Below are 5,752 nucleotides of genomic sequence, written 5' to 3' on the forward strand. Positions count from 1 at the left end.
GGATCAACGAGCCATTTCGCGAATCAATAGAATGTCTCTCTATCCATATCTATTCTATCTTTATATGACGGGCCATAAAAAAAAGAAGTATTTTTTATGGCATGCGGGATGATCGCGCCTAGTAGCCACATATCAGCTGCGCTCAATATGCGGGATTTCCGTTGGATCAGATCTTTCGCTTTGACGAATTTGGACCTAGCGAAAAGGACTCTAAGCCTTCGCGCAAACAAGCAAAGTAGAAGCAAGACGAGGAAGCGGAGCTGTCGTAGAAGCAGTAGCTTCCCCCGACAATATACAATACAACAGTAGCGATCATGAATAAAAAAGCCCCTTGTTTAACGAGTTCGCTGCTTTTCCCAGGCCGGAGAAGGGCAACTACTTATTGATTGATCGCCTTTCTTTGATATGTGTTCAATTTAGTACAATACAAACTACAACTAGATCAAAGCGGAAGGGCCACTCACTATAGAAGCTATAACTAGAAAAGCCCTAGCCAATAGTTTAGTAGTCGGCCAAACCCCCATGCTCACGACATGTTCTTGATATTGATTGAGTTGGAGGGAGTCAGAGACTACCACGGAATCCTTCCATAGTCACCCCGGTGACCTTCGTCACCAAAGCGTCACGACAGTTTCCAAGACCCCTCATATAATCTCCAGTGGGGATCAGTCGGAGCACGTAGGAATGCCGACCACTACATAAGCCGATGGAGGAGAAAGCTCGAAGAGCTTCCCTTCATTCGCTTCGCGGGAGTCGCACACAGCACATAGCTGGAAGTCAGAGGGCCCGTACTACCTGCCTAACCCTTCGCTCCGAGGGACCGTAGAACGGAAAGCGCCTTCTAAACAACTCGGCAGAAGGGAAGGGGCCTATGTATTTGCATGACCCCTGCGAATTTGACCCTACCTACACCCGGAGCCAATCCCCTAGCGGTCCTGCCACCACGCCGCAGAACAGGAGCTCGTGTGGAACCTTGGATTTCTGGCGTAACAGCGGTGGAAGGTATCAAAATATTACGGCTGCATAACCATAACATAGTATATATGCTAAGGTCGGCCAAAATATGGACACCCGAAGGGCCCGGCGCGCACAATCCTATCCTATCCGAGCCCGTCATTGCATGCACTCCGGACAGCCGTCCGTAGCATCATAAGGAGCACCTCCCTTTCGAGGTACCCAAATGGAACGGTCTTTATTTGTGTTGTTGGTTGGTCTTTCTCAACGTGGTCTATAGCACGAAAAACTATTCTTTACAAGATAGGGCCGTTCACATGAAAGAAAATACAAAATCCATTCTTCATGGTCGGGCGCATTTCTCCAAATCCTCCAGGATCACAAGTGGAACGCTAAGCAAGGGTGGGGAGGCTGCGAGCTCCGCGTCGAACAGAAAGAAGCAAGCAGGGGGTGTTGCCGTAGCGCGCCGGAGAGCAAGCGTAGGCAACCAAACTAAATAAGGCTACAAAAGTAGCTAGCTAGTGTTTTTAAGCTGGCTGCCTTTTCTAGCGCGCGTACTCTTCTGTGGAGTCACACGGAACGAGCCTTGTCTTCCCTCCAACGACTAGGTCCCTTTTCTTGTTCCGGTCACCCTTCTCTTGCCGTGGAAGGACTTTTGCCTGTGGTGTGGTCCAACCTGTGGGCGGAGTCGCCCTCATCCCCCCATTGCTCAGTGCTCCCTGCAGCTTCGCTGGGCTTTACCCGCGTGGGCGCGGGCTTCTATAAGAGAATGAAAAGCTCTCTTTTTACAATAAAACGCGAACCGCGCGGAGCCCACCTTTTTTGTTTTCTGCCGCCACTGGGTGGCCGCAGGGGAAACACAGCCCGGCCGCCTCTCGGGAAAGGGGGGGGTGGGCCTACCTATCCCGAGGGAGCAGCTGAGAGGTTCCATATGCCGAGCCGAAGGGCAGAACTTCAGTGCGTGATCGTAGTATGTCACCTCGTCTCGTCCTCGCAGCATCGAAGAGTACCTATGCACTATGTTCCGGTTCACTGATAAGGAAGATAGAGTTGGGGTGGGGGTCTACGATGTGATACTATAGTATGCCCCGGGGAGAAAGATGCGCAACTCAAAACGGAAGCAGGAAGCGTGTTGTCAAAAATGTCGGAGGTTACCAGATCTCTGAGACTACCATCGATCCGACAGAGCGGAACGACCAGAAAAAGAAGTGGAGTTAGAAAGCCGTATGATAGGTGGTAACTATCTTGTACGGTTCGGGGGGTAAGCGGCGTACTCTGGGGGAATATTAGGCTCTATCGAACATACAGGGAATTGGAGGTAGCATTTTACTTATGTTAAGTCATGGACTGGTTTCTTCAGCCCTTTTTCTATGTGTTGGTGTTCTATATGACCGACATAAGACTCGACTTGTTAGATATTATGGAGGTTTAGTGAGCACCATGCCGAATTTCTCTACCATTTTCTTCTTTTTCACTTTAGCCAATATGAGTTTACCCGGCACTAGCAGCTTTATCGGGGAATTTCTAATCTTAGTAGGAGCTTTCCAAAGAAATAGCTTAGTAGCCACATTAGCTGCGCTTGGGATGATTTTAGGCGCGGCGTATTCCCTGTGGCTATATAATCGTGTGGTTTCTGGAAATTTAAAACCCGATTTCCTCTATAAATTCTCCGATCTAAATGGCAGAGAAGTTTCCATATTTCTACCTTCTCTTGTTGGAGGGGCGACCGTCCGTTGAACTACCAAAAAAGGGTAAACCAATGTGATCATGACATTGTAGGTGCTTGCGATGGGACGGATGCGACTTCCCTCTTAAGTAATGGGTGGCATAGCCCGTAGCAGAAGTCCCCTTTTTCTATCCATTTCTTTATTACCCCAGAGGGGCCCACCCTGGTGGGACCGAGAGAAAGAAAGGATGGGGGGGGGCGACCATGCATGGCACTTCTCGACCGTGTCTCCGAGGGACAGTTGAACGAGCGACTCATGAATGCTGCCGGGTCGGACGAGCCAATAACTCGAACGTGTTCGGTCAGTTTTTTGAGCAAGAATCACAGCGTTACCTTACCTTCACCATGATACGGACTCCAAGTTCTTATGGCAAAGCACGAGGATTTTCCTTCAATATGATGATGAGAATGGAAACCAGAAGCACGACTGGGTCTTCGTAGTCCGAGATCATACTTATATATCAGTCACAGTAACGTAAGCATGAGACTTTTTGGTAGTACCGGTGAACCAGATGGCCGCGGCGAGGGAATCTGGACGGAGGACTCGTAATATCTCTATAGATCTGGCAAAAGCGAAAGACCCCTAACGTCAGGGGCTGACCACTGAGCTCACTCAGGCCCCGCTGGGCGGGCCAGAGTGGGTGCGAGCTGGAATTTCCATAGCTTATGGTTAGAGCAATAGGAAAGGGCCCAGCAGAGAGGACAGTCAGGATAACGAGCGCGGAGCCCACTTGGCAGGCGGCAGGAGCAGCGGGCAAGTGCTTGCTTGGTAGGCCAACAGCCCTGTGAACCGGGCGGGGCACTCGAAGAAAGGGGGGCACGCTGAGCAAGTACGCAAAATTGGCCCTGCGGAGCTTTCAAAAAGAAAAGCAAGGACCACTACGGGAGGTCGAACCACGGACAGGAGGTAGTAGAACATGATCCGCACCGGTCAATATTGGATTAAACAATAGGGGACCGTAGCACTGACCTTTTTTTTCAAGACAATAGGTATTGTTCCCTACCGAGACAAGGGACACTCTCAACGGATCCTCCACGCGCTGGGCATACCATAGTTCTTCCGTGCGTCTTTATCGTGGCGGAAACAGAACAAGAGGGAAAGACCCGGCCGACTCGCCCAGGGCTCGAGGGCGAGCCATACGAGAGTGAGTCGAATTCTGTTTACGTTCTCGGTTTGGGTTCGGGCCCCTCTCGATCTTTTGCATATAAGGGAAGGGGGAAGGAGTCTAAATCTATGGACATTAATGAACCACCATTGATGGACGTTGCACATGACACGAGAAATTCGACTCGACGGTCCGGTGCTAATAGAAGTCGCTTACTCTCCGTCTAGCGAAGGTGCCAGATCCTTAAAGTAAAGTATCTATCAGCCTAGTGTACCAACCACGTGGTACGACGGGCACTCAAAGACCTGGCGAATGAGGGCCCACCCCACCCAAGAGCGCTTATGTCATATGGGAACTCTCGGCTGGAAACAATCCTTATGGTTTTTATATCCGGTTAGAATAATAAGAAAGAATCAAAGTCCAGGTTGGTTGGTGAGCCTAGTGATAGGAGACTATCTAGCTTGGTTCGGAGAGCACTTGTTGGGTTTCAGATTCGTTTTTTGCTAAATGTTACGGCCTAAATGCTGAACTATTGACCCTACTTGTTCGGATGGGTGTTCACCCCAAAGTGTTCCCGGACTGCATGCATACATCCGTAAGTAACTTAGTGCAACATGGCAAATTTCATTGAGAGGAATCAGCAAAGAAAAGAAATCTTCTCCGGGTGACAGGGCCGCCCCGGCAGCGTGGCTTCTCTGCCGAGCAGGAAGCCACAAAAAGCATTGTGCTCTTGTAACTGATCTTTTAGTAGGCTAAGTTGCCGAATTCTGAAATCACTACAGGCACAGTGCAGGAAATTGTGGTCCTCAAAACAATGTGTCCCCATGATCATTTTACATCACGATATCTTTTTCTTCTGGTTATGCGTTTTCCTCTGCACTTTTCTTTGTATTTCATTTATGGAATCGTCCGGGCAGAAACGGGCAAGAATCTCTTTTGTCGTAGAGGCCTCGTCGAGTGCTTCCGCTACGCCAGGAGATGATGATCCAAGAAAAAACAAAGTGGGACGGAGAGACGCCGATGGAAAAGAGGAGTTGAGGTCAGAGCCATCCACAAGCCACACCCCGCCGAACCCTTTTCCTGAAGCACCATCTATTGATTTCTTAAGGAAACGCATTAAAACGGTTCTTAAGTCCTGTCGGAATAGGTACCCGGCGGATCGCCTATTACGCTCTACTTACTCGGATCTTCACCTTGAAACGGCGAGCGCGGAGAAACGGATCAAAATCGCCCAGGTCCTCGAAGATATGTCCAAGCGAAGCCAAGATTTTCGGAGTAACAAAAGGGAGCAGCCCCATACCGACTTGATTATTCAAATCTGCGATTGGGAGCAGGATCACCTACGAAAAAGAAATTCACTGGTGTAGGTTTCTTTGCAGAAACCGAGGCCCCCTACTTTCCTTCTAAGGGTAAGTCGGGGGAAAGAAGAGCGGGAACGAGGGCTTCTTTCACTGTTTCCCTAAGTTCAAAAGTGAATGTGGAAACGCTGTCTATGGTCTGGTTATAGCATCCCCTTTCTCAATTCCTTTCTGGTCAATAAGGATGGTTATAGCCAGCTTAGAAGGGAATTCTAAATGTAAGAAGTTGTTGGATGGTTTGCTCCAATGAAGAGGTACACCTAGGTAGGAGGGAGGGAGCACTTCGTTAGATTATGAGAACTAGACCATGAGCGGGAGACTGGAGCGTTTATACCATCGACGAGGGCCAATGAGACTAGACGATTCTACGAGTTTTCTGAGGAGCAACAACGGAAGGTGAACCTGGATACTACTAAATAGGAAGACACAGACTAACAAGAAACAGCCTTGACTTATTCCTATCTACACCCACACAATCTCGATTTGACAATTTAATAAATGGAAGAATTGACTGTTTTATACAATGAGACCGTTCATCTTACTACAGCAGAGAGGCTACCAGGACACGACCTTTCGCACAATTGAAATGGTACTACTGTGTCCCTAAG

At 49.0% G+C, this 5,752-nt stretch overlaps 1 pseudogene; it reads left to right on the plus strand.

Annotated features, from left to right (window-relative positions):
* LOC119340287 overlaps nt 1-4,902 on the plus strand; it is a 9,015-nt pseudogene extending 4,113 nt beyond the window's left edge.
* The last annotated feature ends 850 nt before the right edge of the window (nt 4,903-5,752 follow it).

Source organism: Triticum dicoccoides, chromosome 7B (genome assembly GCF_002162155.2).
Source record: "Triticum dicoccoides isolate Atlit2015 ecotype Zavitan chromosome 7B, WEW_v2.0, whole genome shotgun sequence".
Classification (NCBI taxonomy): domain Eukaryota; kingdom Viridiplantae; phylum Streptophyta; class Magnoliopsida; order Poales; family Poaceae; genus Triticum; species Triticum dicoccoides.